Here is a 17,200-nt window from a genome sequence, read left to right on the forward strand (position 1 = left end):
GGTGGTGTTGGCATTTGTGTTTTGAACGATCATTTTTCTTAAAAACACGTTCATTTGAAATAATATTGGTTGAAACTAGCAAACTTTCTGCGACTTTTTGCGCGTTTTACTAGTGTGTTTGTATTGTAATCAATATTAATGGCTTTTCGCGTCATCAAAGGCTATGACAAAGGTGACTATCATTTATAAAAAGAAATGTGCGCAAGGCGGCATCTTGATGTTTCCTCTTGCGGTGCGAGTAAGCAGCGAAGTGCACAAGAGATTGCAGCGCCGGCGCGCAACGCTATCGATGAAATTCGGCCGCTTCTCGGCCATACGAGTCGGGCCGAGTCACTTGCGTTTCAGGAGATAGCGATAACGCGGCCTAGAGCGTGCGCTCATCATCACTGGTAGATCGCGTATGTTGTCTCAAGCTAGAAAGCAAGCGCGTGGGCGCCAGTATACGATGACTCATTCCGTTTCCCAAGGACACACATCCTAGCTAATGAAGCAGACGACAGCTTGTGCGCATGCAGACGACGGAAGCGAGAAACGATTTGGATGGAATAATCATACGCTTTGAGCTAGCTGCTTTATTTTTACTGGGGAGGAAAATTGTTTTGCTTTATAAAGAACGCTAGGTTCAATGCCTACATTAGTTTCTTAGGCTGAACGTGAAATTTGCGTCACGTTACGAAAGCAAAACGGGGCCATCAGCGCCATTTTGTAAGCGTCGTGCCTACGTCACGCCTCGAAGAAAATGGCGGAATGTCCAGAATAGAGCCTCTATTTAGATGGACCTTGGCTTCGGCTGCCATTCCGTTCGTCTGCTCCTGCCGCTCTCTGCACTTCTGCACACGTGCATGCCTTTGCCTTGTACTGTGCGCTGCAACATTTTGTTTCTGTATCGGCCGGTGGCTCCAGCGATGTACAAAAACAGAAGAAGTCCCCGAGACGGTCCGCGCGGCTCTGTGGTTGACGAGCACGAGAAGGGACAGCAGGGCCACTGTTTCCCGCTTTCAAGAGAATGAAAGGTAAGCACGCTTTTTATGCAGTTGTTATGAAGCGAATAGCCGCTAACCTTATCGGCTGTAAGACGAAAGGAAGGGTATTCCACACGCGGTATATTTCTCTGTGGTGTGTAAATACATTGAAACTACCTATCGACAGCAGCTTCTGAGACGAGTGAGTGCTAGCTGACCCGCTGACGGAAATTGCGTTTCGTTATATATCTCGGCGACTGATGTTCGCTTTATGGAATAAACTGATAACTTTGCTGAAGATCATTGAATGCTTGCTGCATGGACGAAGGGGTTATGTTAGAAACTTACCTGTTCTTGGTTAGACATTGCAAGTCACCTAGAGGTTCACAAGGTGCGGAAACCAATTGAAGGAGCGCTGCGTTAGTGCAGGAAGCACTGCAAGCGCCGTTTTCTTCTCGTCTCTGCTACGGCGCCGTGTGCATTTTACGTTGCGCAGCGAAGTGTGTCGCGAAAATAAAATAAAAAAAACGCCTGCTTGTCTGTTCTTCTTTATCGAATATTCATCTGTGATATGCGATGTTCGCTGTAGTTAACTGAGAAGTAAGCAGGCGAACATGCTTTGTTCAGAACAAACGAATTTACCTTCGGGTCAGGTCGCGCTGGCGCGCAATGCGTACGAATGTGCTTACGTCGGCGCTGAGCGACCCACGCGCTCCGGGGTTCCCGCAAAGTATTGCTCCCCCTGTGCAAAACAAATTATTCTATAGTAGTAAATGCGCATAGACCATTGACGAGTGGCTTCCAACTTTTGGAAGATCGTCTTCCATTAATCGGCATTCTGCAGAACTATGAAGACAAGGAGTATACAAAAAGGTTGGGCAAACTAATCTGTCAGTGCCCTATTGACAAGTGAATAGGAAATTCAGTGATCAATATAATTTAGCTGTAAGAGACTGATCAGTGTTTTCAGACAGCTGTTGAGAAAGCAGCATTACAAAACCTGTTATTTCAATATAGTAGCAGTTAAAATAAGAATCTGGATTGTTAAATTTTTGTGTCATATTTTTAGCATAAATCCCATAACAAAATGTAATAAGAGTTTACGTAGATGAATTGAAAGCACCGTTTTGTAGAAAGAGTGCTGAAATGTTTTCCCTGCAATTGCGTTGTGGGTAAGCATAATATTCCTTTTTTTTTTTCCAGATCACAGCTCCAGCACGGATAACGCCACCTCGTCTGTGTTTGGGTATGCGAAATGTGCGGCCTTCAGTCTTTCAACCGGTCTCGCTTAATTATACTTTTTTTCATGAGTAATCACAGATGACTGCTGCGATAAATGATTTGCGTTGGTAAGATTCTCTCATACTAAGTCAAAAAACATGACATTTCATATTCAGAAATTGTAAGAAGCTTTATGTATATGCGCCTATAAAATGTGCAGTTTGTACTGTAGATGCGAGGTACTCATGTCTGCAATATTTTTTGTGTATTGTATCTCTTGCTGTACAAATGTGCTTTATTTTGCAATTTTATTAGCAACATTGCACTGCCTGTTATTCTCCTGCCGAAACGCAGTAGCCACGCGCTATGGCATGCTGGCTCACGTACGTATCATAACGGAATAGGGTAAAATTTTATCGAACACAGATGTGCTGCTGGAATTTATTCAATACATTAACCACACAAGCGAAAGGAAATTGTCATTCCAAAAAAGCCAAAGGCCTGAATGGCACACGCAGCACAGTCAGAGTGTAAGCTGGTGGAGCGGCTCAAGAGTAGCTTCAATTTCGGCACCACGCACAACAGGGTCTTCGCGACAGTCTCTTCCACTCGTTTTGACGAGAACGATCTGATCTGTCCGCCCAGCGTCGACGGCGAGCTGCGGTTTGTAATGCTCTCTGCACAGTAGTCTGCTGAGCCCGATGATGCCTGGTTGTAGCCGCGCACGTAGCTCTACGATTCGCTTCTTCAGCAGCGGTTCGTACCTTGCAAGGAGACGCCATAACGTGTACCGAAGAGGTATCCAGAGTACGTGGCGCACATCTCAAATCAGAATCGTGTTGATTGCGCGCCTCGTCTGAATCGTATCTCGTCGTCTGCGCCTGCGCGCGCTGCGTTTGCAGGCGCCTTACCTAGATGGCGCCACCATACTGGCGGAGGCTCGGGTCGTCTGCGCCTGCCCGCCTGCCTAGGCAGCGTTTATAGAACATTTTTCCGCTGCCCGATAGCAAGCGCTTGCGTGGCTCAGTGGTAGAGTATCTGGCTCCCACGCAGTGGGTGCGGGTTTGATCCCGGCGGGAACCGGGTACTATTTCCGGCGATAACGGTTATGGTCCCCAATGGCGGCAGCGGAGGCGGCGGCGGACACCATCGCGAACCGAAATGGCTATTAGAATGAGCCCATAACAGCTTATGCTGTAAAAAAAAAGCTGGAAATGACACCCGTTAGAATAATGCAGACTGTAGCAACAAACGGGACTCGTGCCTCTTCTGCCGAGAAAATCGCACACTCGTCGAGCGCATTGCAGATAAGCGGGATCGCTGTCTCCCCCTCGCGCATCAGCAAAACCGCTGCCATAACTGCAGGCTTCATTTTTTTCTACTTTACTTCACCTTAATTCACTTTACTCCACTTTAAGTCACCTTACTCTCACTTGTTATAACTTTAATTCACTTCGCTGTAATTCACATTAGTTCACAATAACTACCCATAATTACTACTAAATAACGCTTTCATACCATTTACTATCTTCTGTATTATTACTGATTTCATTCAAGACGCTGATGACCTCACATTGATTTTTGGTACCACTCGTTGAGGACGACGCCGGCTTTTCTGCCTCACGGTGTATGTAATGCTTTCGCATTAATAACTACTGTAGATGACAACGGTCCGTCAGCACGGCACAGAGTAATACCCGTGCCACACGGGCAAAGTAAAGTGCACTTCGAGCGAGTGCACTTCAGCGCGCTGAGTGTTGCTTTGGCGGTGCGCTGTTTCACGAGAAAGAAAAGTGTTCTTTCAAATTGATGGCCATGGCAACCGGGAGTCAGACGGGAAAGCATATATTTACTAATATAAAAATGTGATCGAGTAGTTTTGACTGTTGCTAGTCAAGTTGCCGTCGTTGCCGGCGCTCATAAAGGTGGATTGTAAATGTTGTTTCTAACAATAATAAACTGTTTTGTGCACACATTTTTATATTAGTAAATATATGCTTTCCCGTCTCACTCCCGGTTGCCATGGCAATCAATTTGAAAGAGCACTTTTCTTTCTCGTGTAGCAGCGCACCGCCAAAGTGACACTCAGCGCGCTGAAGTGCACTCGCTCGAAGTGCACTTTGCTCGTGTGGCACGGGTATTAGACCGCTGCTCCGGCCGCCAGAAGTGACGCCGTGGTGGGAACGCGCCTTTGCCGATGGCACAACCGCTGAAGCAAGTGGTATACCGGCGTTGTTTCCGCCAGGTTGGCTTCTCTGTGCCGAGTAGAACGACTCATATTCCTTGCCACGGCGTGACGACGTTTGGCCAACGGCGGTGCGGGCTGCTCGAGGAAAAGAGCGGCCCTGCGTATACAGGGACACTATCCCTCACCAGTACACGGAAGCCCAAGCCCAGAGTCCACTCAAGTTCGTTTAAGAGATTTGATATTAGAGATGTGGTTTATGGTAAATTAAAAAAACAATCACGATAATTAAGCCACAGAATGTCGATTCCACTGTCGACCTGCATTAAAGCGACAGATTTAACACATGAAAACTTTTCTATAATCGCAAACGAACATTCGCATCACTTATGCTAAAACACTGCCTAGGATCTCATGTATAGCTTTCACTGTTGTTGTACTTCCTCTATAATAATTAATTAATAATAAAATAGAAGTAGATGTAATAGAAGTAGTAGTAGGTGTAGTAGTAGCAGCAGTAGTAATTATTATTGCGATAGCAATTATACGGACACTTCAACCGGATTTCTGTCGTCGTCGCCGTCGCCGTGAGGTCCCGTATAGATAAAATCTTCGCCGCGCGCCGTATGCCCGAGTGGAAGCGTGCGGGTACGCGCGCTATCACGGAGAGCGAATGCACTCAATCTCCCACGCGCAAGCAAGGACGGGGGAAGCCAGCGCCGGAGGGAGCGGGGGGGACGCACTTCTACTCTGCCAACAACCGCGCTCGTCGCTCGCCCGCACCGTCTCTTATCTCCACACGGCTCTGACCTTTATGCGCTGTGCATTCGCCGCTCAGTTTCCGTTGAAGCGATAGACAGCACGTACCTTCGCCGCTGCGGCGTATGCGCTTGCTGCCAGCGTTTTGACAGTCTTTGTCTGCAGTCGATCATTCATAATAATAATAATTTATTTCCCATGAAAAGAATTACATGGTGGGGTTCTGGATAAAAAGTTGCGTGCAGGCAACTTGACCAGCCCAAAAACCCATCAAAGGCAAGAGAGGGCGTCGGGCGCTCACATGTGAGTAAATAGATCGGAAGGTGTAAAAAAAGTGTGTATACGAGACAGGTAGTAATACACTTTAACAATTAGAAAAACAAGTAGTCTGCATTAACAAGGAGATATTGAATTTATACATGAGCGTTATAGATTACATAAAGAAAGTCTTATTATACGAAAACAGGGGGGGAAAATAGGGAAAAAACATAACATAGCACTATATTCAGTGCAGCATAAACTAAAGCAAATAAAGGGGGGAAAGGTCATACAGTATTGCATATGAAACAAACTCATTAAACAACAAGGATTAGTTTAACAAGGATTATTTTGACGTAAAGTAGTTGTGCAGGCTGCATATGGACAGAAGGTCTATTTCTCGTAAGGTGAGGTTATTGAGTAGAGTCGGAAGTGTATGTCGAAGCATTTGTTGACCATAATTGGTTCTTGAGTGCGGAATGTTCCATTGTTCAGGTGTCCTAAGTGTCATAGGCTGCGACATGTTCGTGTAGGCGAGCTATGTTTCGGATTCCGCTTACCGCGTGCTTGAGCTCCTTGCGATACGTCAGTGCCAAACGGTATTGAAAGAGATTTTGAATTTTAAGTAGGTTAAGTGTTGTGAATTGTGGCTGAGTAGGAGCATCGTACGGCTTATTACATATCAAGCGTATTATTTTTTTCTGCAAGATGGAGAGACAGTGTATATTAGTTGTTGATGCGGTACCCCATACTAGACAGCAGTAATTTAAATGACTTAAGAATAAAGCATTGTAAATGAGTATTTTTATTTTGCGTGGAAGATATTAAAGGCAGTACACTGCACCAACGACTTGGGACAGTTTTCCAGCCAGGAAGTCGTAATGGGTGTTCCACGTCATGTGCTCATCGAAGAAGACACCTAGCGTTTTTATTGTTTTTACAATTGCAATTCTTGAGCCCCCTATAAGTAGATCTGTTTCTGGTGTAGTTTTCTTATTTTTAGCTTGAAACAGCACTGCTTTGGTTTTGTTTGCATTAATTTTAAGACCGTTTTCAGCAGACCATTCGTGGACTTTCCTTAGAACAAGGTTAGCGGTCATTATGAGGCTATGTTCATTGTTTGATTTAAACAGCAAAGTGGTGTCGTCAGCATAATTAACATATTTTGTGTTAGAATCAACATTAACCAAGTCATTTACGTAGAGATTAAAAAGGAGGGGCCCCAGGATGCTTCCTTGTGGAACGCCAACCTTGACTGGTCCGACATGGGATACAATGTCAAGTTCCACTAGCTGCTTTCTGTGTTTCAGGTACGAAGTGATTAAGTCTAGAGCTATACCCCGTATACCGTAATATGTTAATTTTTGCAACAATAGAGCATGATTTATACTGTCGAATGCCTTACTGAAATCTATAAATACTCCTAGGGTTAAAAGGCGCACTTCAAGGTTGTTCAGAATGAATTCTTTTTGTTCAAGAAGGGCCATTTCCGTGGATAAATGTTTTCGAAAGGCATACTGGCAATTAGATATCAGTCTCTTTGTTTCAGTGAATACTGTTATACGAAAGGCAATAATTTTCTCCAATCCTTTCGAAAAGATAGGTAATATTGAAATTGGTCGATAATTACACATTTGTCTTTTATCTACTTTTTTGAATATTGCAAGTACCTTAGCAATCTGCATGTTACAGGGAAACACACCAGAAGAAAGACAGAGATTGTAGATATACATTAGCACTGGAGCTACAATGTGAATACTATATTTCACAGGTCTGATTTGTAGATTATTAATATCACGTGTGGTGCTATTCCTTAATTCGTGGAAAATGGTGACTACTTCAGACACAGTCGTCGGGCTCAAGAAAATGGTGTCCGGACACTTTGACAGGCGTTGACAGGTGTTCATGTTCACTGGTGGGTTGTCGATTTGAGTAAAATGTTCATTAAACGCGTCCGCCAGACGATCACCACGTATTTCTTTTCCATCGCGTACGATGCATTCTATCATACGATCTTTCGGTGAACGGTTGAGTAGCGAGTTTAATTTGTTCCACATCTTCTTGCTGTCATTTTCACAAGACCGAAAATAATTCTCATTATAACATGTTATCGCTTTGCGTAGCTGAGAATTTAGCTTATTACGGAACTTCTTAAATGTTTCGAAGTCAGCTATGTTACGGGATTTGTTGAATTTGTCATATAATTTATTTTTCAGTTGAATATCAGTATACAATTCATTGGTTATCCATGGTTTGCGAATTTTACCTGATCGCTTTTTTCTTATGCGACAAGGAAAATGTTTTTGGTAGGAGACACAAAACTTATCAAGAAAGATATTGAACGCGTCGTCAGGGTCCGTCGTTTGGTAGACATTGTCCCAGTTTATCAGACTTAGTTCTGCCCGAAAATGCTCAAGCCGGATAGGTGTAATCAGCTGAGTGGTATCTGCGCATAAATCAGTTTTTTTTTATTTCCGTGATCAAAAGTTAGAAAAATTGACATGTGGTCACTAACGCTGTATGACAAAACACCTGCCTTTATGCTGCATGGCGCAAAGCTAGTTATGAAAAGATCTAGGCACGTTTCCGTAGAACACGTAACTCTCGTGGGTGCTGTGATAGCATTGAAGCACCCATGAGATTGCAACAGGATAACAAGGTCGCGCTTAGCTTTACTTTGTGCTAAAAAAGTTTATATTGAAATCTCCTCCCCATACAATGTTATATTTATATTCAGAGGTGTAGAAAAGAAACTTTTCAAGGAACGAGAACAAGCACTCAGCATCACCAGTCGGTGGGCGGTAGAAAGTGGAAAAGATGGTCCGCCCATAAAGAACAGAAAGTACTTCATAATCTTTAGTTGTAACACAGAATTCATTAATGCGATTCGCTTGAAAATTTGAGTGGATAAGCAAGCTGACGCCACCACCTCGGGAAGCTTTTCTGGATTGTGTAAAGCACTGGTAATTAGGGAGGTTCCAAGAAAGCGATGTCAGCTCATACCACGTTTCTGAGAGCATTATGACGTCAAAGTGGAAAGACAAATTGCCCAAAAATATGTCAAGGTCATCAAATTCGTTTTTTGCTGATTGGCAATTAAGGTGGATGCATCGCATAGATTTTCTGTGCGCAGGACCAACAAAGTTGAAAAACTGTTTGGGATCAACCCAATCGGTGCGTGCCATGATTGAAAAGAGACCGTATTCATTGCTCAGCATAATTATTTCACCAGCCGTTCAAGGTCAGTTACTGATTTTATGACTTGCGCACGCTCCCCTTCGCATTTGCGTACTAAGATCTTCCCGTTGCGATGCCATGCAAAGCGATAGTGATTTTCATCAGCCCATGTTTTGGTTGCACGAATTAGGACCCTGTTTTGCGGTGTCAGGTTTTCTGTAATATACAGATCAGATTGGACGGTATGCAGGATCCCTCTTTTTGAGAGCCATTGTTCCTTGGTTTCCAGACGCGTAAAGCGGACAATGATTGCAGGAATCTTGTCAGCCCGAGACGGCCAGTCTGTGAAGCGCTGAGACGACACTTTCTGTCAGTGGCGGAAGCTCAAGTTTGGAGGCAATCTTGTTCATCTCCGTCATGAGACATTCATCTTTTTGCCGCTTCAAGCCGTGAATTTGTGATCTATTCCTGTTTGTTTGTGCGCGCTCACACCACGCTTGTTCATACAGTTAGTAATAGTCGGGCCACATTTTCCAACGCACGCTACACATGCAATGCTACCCGGATCGGCAGTGCAGTGCTACAGGTGTGTCCCTTCACTCGCGCTGCCCACGGGAAGCGCTTCTCATCAACACCACCGTTTCACACGCGCCTCCTCGTGGTCATCGAGTCTCTCTTCATGTCGGTCTACTTACGCCGCAGCACACCTGCTTACTTAATCAGCTCATGTTTACTACAATTCATATTGCTACCAAAGCCGCTCACCTTACTTCGTATGACATTGCTGTGTTGCTATCGCATTCAATGCTTCGCCCGTAGGGTGAAACTGTGACATTTTTATCGTCATTTTCGTTTTTACATGCTCGTGAAAATGGTCAGTGATTGTTGCTCAGCGAAAAAGACAGACAAGAGCTGACATGGATGAAGTAGAAGAAGCGAGGCGGATGCATGTTTGAAATGGTGACACTGGAGCACCTAAATCAATAAATATACAGCTATGATTACTTTGCTCTTTCTTGATCAGCTCCTATGGCGCCACGGCAGAAAAGATGACTGGCAGAAAAGCAATGCAGGTCTGGGAGTGCAACGCTTTAGCGTTACAAATGTTTATGCTACCTCAATTTTCAGCAAGTGGAACACGAAATTAGAGGGCGGCAGCACAGGTTGTAGAAGTTACAGATATGACGCTCAACGAGCGTGCGAACGACTGCTCACTCCTAGAGTATCAAATCCGTTTTATAAATTTGAAAAGTGAATTTCCAAAACACCAGGTTCTGATGAAATCTCCGGAGAATTTTATAAAGCCTTGAAATTTGTATTAAGCCCTGCTTTACTTAATGTATTTACTGCTAGTTTTGATGAAGATTGCCCACCACAATCATTTACCAAAGGTCATTTTGTCTTAATCCCTAAAAGTCGTGACAAAGAAAAATTGTTGTCTGTAGAATGCTACAGACCCATTAGACTGACGAATGTAGAGTACAAAATTTATGCAAAAGTCTTATCCAATCGACTCCAGTAGGCAATGGCATTGGATCTCACCAGACTTGCTGATTGAAAGGCAGTTCCATACAAACAAACTTACATCTAGTCCTGAACAACTCTTCACTATTGCTCGTCCCACATTGCATTGCTTCAGATTGGTTTAGCAAAAGCACTTGCCCGAGTGAACCACGTGTTCCTTTTCAAACTTTTAGGATATGTTAATGTTGGCTCCGTTGTTTACAAAGGTGTTCGCATGTGCTACACAAACTTTTCTACCAGAATAATTGTTAATGGTAATCTGCCCGGAGCCGGTGTATATTCTTTCCTTTGTAAAACAAGGTTGTCCGTTATCACCACTTCTATTTGCCCTTTATTTAGAGCCATATTGTGTATAAGCATTCTAAAATGCAGTGACATTCATGGCTTTAACATTTTGGGCAATGAACTCAAAGTATTCGCTTACGCAGATGATCTTGCCTTTTTCTGCTCAGACAAACGGAGCATTGACCATGTGCTATCATTGACTGAAAAATTTGGTATGGCTTCTTCTAGTTCACCGATAAATTGGTCAAAAAGCTCAGGTATTTGGTTGGTTTGTACACCGACTGAATATGCTGGCATAGAATGGACAACCGTGCCACCTTTTGATGCATATAAGCTTAGTGCATATTTCTGGTGGGAACATGTAACCGGCACTTCAACGCCATACGGATACCTCTACGCCACATCGTCTCTCCTTATTTGGTAGAGCGGCGGTTTGTAAATTGTTCGTGGCTACAAAAATATTTTATGTACTGCAGATACTTCATTGTGCCCGGACTTATATTCAACGATTTCATAGAATATTCGCTACTTTTGTGTGGTCCTCTACCTTTGAGCCTATGAGACGAGATAATATTTTTAGACCCGTAGGTGCTGGCGGACTTGGCTTAGTGCGTCTATTTGTGCGACAGATTGTTTGGCGTTTCTTCTTTTTTTCGAGATACTTCACACCCAATACTACGATCATTCATACAAGTTAACTTAGTCGACGCATTACCCAATCTGGTAGTTTCATCCCAATATTCTGAACGACCTTGTCTGTGGGGTTTTATGTATGAAAGATATTTGACTGTGCAGTTCCTCTTGGTTTGATTTTCTACTGAGTATCTCTACACAGCAAACAATTGTATAAAGATTTGATATCAATGTTTTCCCACCTCCACTTTACCGTTCTACATTCTCCAGTTTGCCAGGGAACGACGTAATTAAACGAGTCCGCAAGATGCCTTTATCCCCACGTACAAAAACGTTTTTCTTTAACATTACAGTGAAACATTACCTGTGAAAACTTGGTGGCACAAAAAAGGAATTTTTGTATCCACTGTGAATTGTCGCCTTTGTGATGTACCTGCGAATAGAGAATTGTTTCATAAGTTGAAAAGACGCAATATTATTTTGGGATGTGCTCCAAAGAACTCTCAAAGACTTCATTTTGAATCACCATACCATCCGATGCTTGATTGCACCCCACGGAGAAGACGTGCCTTTTGATGTGTTTTTCTTAATTAGACTACATAGTTTATGGAAGACACGCATGTTGGACCAAAACGCTCAACCTGTTCTTTCATCGAAATTTCACTACGCTCAAATGATTGGTCACTTGAAGGACATGTGTGACTTGACAGAGTTTCAACCGGACTGGTACCGCCTCTTGTTACGTTGCTTGTCGTTGCCATCTTTTTAAGTTCAAAGATACTTATACTTTTTGTGTGTGCAGGGTGTGCTCAACAAGATTTCAGCTCCTTGCTAGGCCATGAATATGAGATGTGTTGGCTAGTGCTTGCACGTTTTTTGCAAATAGTATTTTTTCGCATATACATAATGCAATAAGTAGTATGTAAGAGAAAAAAAAACAGTGGCTGAATCGGTTAGCGTGGTGGCCTCGCAACCCGGAGGTCGGTGGTTTGAATCTGCAGCCCGACGAGCAACTTTTGTTTTCGCACGGCTTCAGAGAGAGCTTTCTTGCGGTCACACCTCCGACAACAACGACACTTATGAGGCAATACAAGCTTCGCTCGAATAATACCGGGCTTAACACAGCTCCTTGTGTCACTCCCTTCTAGATGGTATAAAGCACCGTGGGGTCATCCCGAGTACACATGAAAAATTGGCGTCTTTGAAGATAGTTTGTAGTATACATGTGTAAAGCCATCCTCCAAGTTGATTTGTCCTGCCTAGTGCATTTGTCCACTAGCACAAAAGCTCGTGGTCTGGATGCCATCGTGGTCATTGCTTCGTCATGCTTTGTACTCCGACTGTCGTGATGCCGTCGTGTTCACTCCGTTGTCGCCACGCCATCGCCGATCTACAGTCGTCATGCATTTGTTGTCACATCACCGTCGAGATGTGGTCGCTCCATCGTCATCACTTCTTCATCTAATTCTCGTCACGCGATCTTCGTCCCGCAGGCTTTCGTCACGCATTGTCCTCATACCATGGTCTTCATGCCATCGTCATCATACCACTGTCATGTCATTGTGTCGTCATCACGCCATCGCCCGCACGCAGTGGTCGTCGTACCGTTGTCGTTATGCCGCCTTCGTCGTTCCACTGACATCAACCCTCCTTGGCCGTTATATCAACCGGTCGTCACTCAATCATCATTATGCTGCCATTGTCATGGGACCCGTTGTCATCGTGCCACGGCCGTCATTCCAGCTTCGTGATCCGTTTGTAGTGATACCGTCACGCCATCGCCATCGCCGTCATCCCAATGCCCTCAGGTCGTCGTTTAAGCACCGTCGTCGGATTTTCGTCATCCCGCCTTTGTCGTTCTATCGACATTGTTCCTCATTTCATCGTCATCACTGCGACGGCATCATAGAGTCGTCGTCATACCGCCAAGCTCATGGGCTACATTGTCAAGCGAGCACTATAGCAAAGTAGGACGATATCGAAGTACGTCGCATATAGCCTGAGTAACAGAAATCTCTGAATGACCACTAAAGATGTTAAAGAAGCGTGACTTCAGAAATACGATGTCGCTACAATGCTAATCGCATTACCGTCGGTAGACATCGTGAGGCGAATTCTGCCATACATTTGATGTGTATAGCATTTTTGCCGATACTCCAGCAGTTTTCAGTCTGTCTGTCTGTCTGTCCTCTTACGCCGACCAAGTGTTCGAAGTTGTCTACCAACTTGGACCGGTGGGTGTGTGATTCTGGTCGTGATGCCGCCGTGGTAGTTTCATTGTCGTCATTCCAGCCTCGTGATCTGACTCTCGTCATGCCGTCGTCGTCGCGCCATCTTCTTCTTTCTGGGGTTGTACGTGCCAAAACCAGTTCTGATTATGAGGCACGCCGTAGTGGATGGCTCCGGATTAATTTGGGCCACCTGGCGTGCACTACAACACAAGCACACGGGCGTTTTTGCATTTCGCCTCCATCGAAATGCGGCCGCCGCGGCCGGTATTTGATCCCGCAATCTCGTGCTGAGCAGCGCAACGCCTTAGCTGACTGAGCCACCGCCGCGGGTCTACCCAGACGCAGTCGCCCAAGTTGTCGAATAGCTTGGTCCAGTAAGTATGGGCTCGTGCTCGTGATGCCGTCGTGGTCCTTGCATCGCTGTCATTCTAGCTTTGTCATGCCATCATCGTCATACAGTCTTTGTCGTTTGGTTGACATCAATCTTCCTTTGTCACCCGCCATGGTAGCTTAGTGGTTACGGTGTTGTGCTGCTAAGCACGAGGGCGTGGGGTCGAATCCTGGCCCGCATTTCGATGGGGGTGAAATGCGAAAACACCCGTGTACTTAGATTTAGGTGCACATTAAAGAACCCCAGGTGGTCCAAATTTTACAGAGTCCCCCACTACGGCGTGCCTCATAATGAGATCGTGGTTTTGGCACGTAAAACCCCCTAATTTTTTTAACTTCCTTTGTCATTGTATTTTAATCAGACTCCCGCCATCCAGTCGTGATTACGGCACCCTTGTCATGCCGTCATCGTTAGTCACTACAGTCGCTATCATTCCTCCGTTGTCAGAAAGTCGTCGTGAGTCCGTGCCATCATTCTCACTCCAGCTACGTCATCCGACTCTCGTGATGCAGTCGTCAAGCCATCGGCGTCACGCAGCTTTCGTTCTACAGTCATTATCACGCCATTGTCATCCTACACTCGTCGTCATGACTTGCCATCCTCTTCACTGCATACCATTCCATCGTCGTCACGCTGTCGTTTCACCATCGTCATCACTTGAGTATCGTCATGCCTCCGTCGATCCATCGATGTCATTCCTTGTTCGTCATTCTATCGTAATCATGCTGTCATATTTCAATCGTGATTAGACCGTCGTTTTCATGCAATCATCTTCATTGCGTCGTTGTCACGCATACGCTGTATGCATCCGTTTTCATACCATCGTCATTCTCGCTTCTTCATTCGGTTGTCGTCATACCGTCATCTCATTGTCCTCATGTTGTCGCCGTTATAATTTAAGAATCGACATGCCATTGTCGTCATGCCACTGTAGCGGGCGTTGATGCCCGCTGATCGTGATAATTTTTATTTGTGTCGGACCGGAAGGCGGCATGTGGTCACGAAATCACCTTTTCTACTTCGTGCAGGCTCTTCTGCTCGGTCTCGCCGGAAGGCTCGATCCGGAATCTTGCCCCGTCACTAACACGTGTTTCTGTGCTGACACGTGTGCTACAGTATCTCAACTAGTTCACGGTGCAACCCCTGCCTTCGTTGAGATCGGGACGACAGCGCCATCTATTGCGACTACGTCATCGGACCTGCCTATAAAGGATCGTCCGCAGAGCTACACCTTCAGTGGGTACGGCGGACCGGAACGCGGCATGTGGTCACGAAATCACCTTTTCTACTTCGTGCAGGTTAGTCCCAGCTACAACAGCTTTCGTAGTGATTATCGTGGCCTTCGGGTCCTGCCGTGCCCTCAACAGTGTATTATGATTGCATATGACGTATTCTCTGTGTGTGCACTACTTTTGTGTGGTGATGTGGAGACTAATCCAGGCCCTTCAACAGCAGAAATGCTGAAGGAATTGTTGGCAGGGCAAAATAAACTAGCTGAAGAAATGGCTGCACTAAGGGAACAACAGAACAGTATGGGAAAAATCATGTCTGATCTTACTTTGCGCTTTCTTGAAATAGAAAAACGAACTGCCCAGGTCGAAGCACTCGAAAAATCAATGAAGATTTTGAAATCTAAACTAACCGATCTGGAAGACCGCAGTAGACGATCAAATTTGGTTATTTTTGGCATGCAGGAAGATCCTGATGAGAAAGACTCGGATTTAAAGCAGAAAGTTCTAAACTTCTTTTCAACAAAACTACAGGTATCCTGCCTATCTGTTGGTAGAATTCACCGCTTAGGCAGACGAGGCAATACTAGACCAATTAAACTTCAGTTTCAGGACTATAATGAGAAGCATGCAGTGTTTAAGAACGTACACAAACTTAAAGGGACAAATATATCAATTCAACATGATTACTCGCGTGAGACATTGCAGAAAAGGTTGTTATGGGCAAGTGATAAGGGCGAAAAACAACAGGGAAAGACTGTTTCGCTCATTAATGATAAACTGCGAGTAAATGGGGAGCTCTTCATTTGGGACGAAGACGCGCAAACCAGAATAAAGGCTCCTTTGTCTCATGGTAATTCTAGAATGGACTGACCTGTACGTTCCTCTAGTAGTCAACTGAAGATTATTAACATAAATGCGCGTAGCGTCATTAATAAATCAACAGAACTAGAAGCCATCCTGTTAGATTATGATCCCCGTGTTGTTATCACGGAGACTTGGCTTCGTGACGACATTGATGACGCTGATGTTTTTCCGCCCTCATATCAGGTTTTTCGCCGTGACCGTCCTACTAGAGGCGGCGGCGTGGCTGTCTTGATAAAACATGGCACTCGAACATCACTGCTACGTCAGATAGAAAATCACGAAAGTCTTACTTTGAAATTGTTCTGTTCAGGGCGCACTTTACTGTTGTCTGCTGTTTATAGAGCATCGGATGCACCACCTCGATTTCTGAAGGATCTACGCGATGATTTAGGGTCATTTCCCTGTAAAGAAGTGATGATAGTTGGCGATTTTAATTTACCTTCTGTTGACTGGCGCTATCCATTCTCAAATACAGATCGACATTCTGATGTTGGATTCTTGCTTGACATTATGCTAAACCTGGATGTGCGACAAGTAGTAACAGAGCCTACGCGAGTTTGTGATGCGTCCTCTTCAATCTTAGATCTTGCTTTTGTTACTAGGACAATTGAAGAATGTACAGTCTCCGTAAATCCCGGTATTTCTGATGATGCGATGGTGTTGTTATCATGTAACCTTGAAAAACCTTGTATTGCTCCCTCCAAAATAGTTTCTGTAAAAGATTTTTCTCGTGCCCGGGATGAAAGAGTTCTGGATTATCTTGAAATAAAGTTCAACAGCTTTCAAGGCTCAGATGTTAATGTACTTTGGGATCAATTTAAACAGATATGCACTTACTGTCTTGATAATTTCATACCAAACAAAACAAAGAAAACAAGAAAATCGAATCCCTGGGTCACGAGAGAGGTCTTACACCTAAAAAGAAAACTTAAGCGCATCAAAAAAAAAAAAAAAAAAGAGGAGCAGCCGCAAACATTGTTGAAACCGCTCGAACGGCATTTAATGAGGCGTTCAAACGTTCCAAATGGCATTATTTTCAACATACCCTACCAAATTCTTTAAACAAATCCCCTCAGAAGTTCTGGGACTTCTTGAATCAGAAGAAAAAGTCGATTGACGAGATACAAATTGATGGTGTTCAAATTGTTGACAAGGAGGCCATTGCGGAACATTTTAACTCGTATTTCCACAGCGTGTTTTCCATCCCTTCTGAAAGAGTCAGTCTTACCCCTGTATCTTGCTCTGATCTCGAAGATATTGTGTCGCTGCAGGGTATTGTGGCTATGCTTCTTAACCTGAAGACTAAAACATCACCCGCTCCTGATGGGCTACCGAATGCGTTCCTTCGTCGTTACGCTGAAGTGCTCGCCCCATTCCTTGCATGCATTTTTCGCGCATCGATATCTTCTGCGGATCTACCAGTTGACTGGTGAACGGCGCGTGTGGTGCCCATACACAAGAAAGGTGACACTGCGCTG

At 44.6% G+C, this 17,200-nt stretch overlaps 1 long non-coding RNA gene across 1 annotated transcript; it reads left to right on the top strand.

Moving 5' to 3' along the window:
* The first annotated feature begins 816 nt into the window (after window positions 1–816).
* On the top strand, window positions 817–15,424 carry LOC119464426 (uncharacterized). Its single transcript, XR_005194450.2, has 3 exons — window positions 817–1,013; window positions 2,166–2,208; window positions 14,655–15,424. It is a non-coding gene; the product is annotated as an uncharacterized LOC119464426 (long non-coding RNA).
* The last annotated feature ends 1,776 nt before the right edge of the window (window positions 15,425–17,200 follow it).

The sequence above is a fragment of the Dermacentor silvarum genome, chromosome 9 (assembly GCF_013339745.2).
Source record: "Dermacentor silvarum isolate Dsil-2018 chromosome 9, BIME_Dsil_1.4, whole genome shotgun sequence".
Lineage (NCBI taxonomy): Eukaryota > Metazoa > Arthropoda > Arachnida > Ixodida > Ixodidae > Dermacentor > Dermacentor silvarum.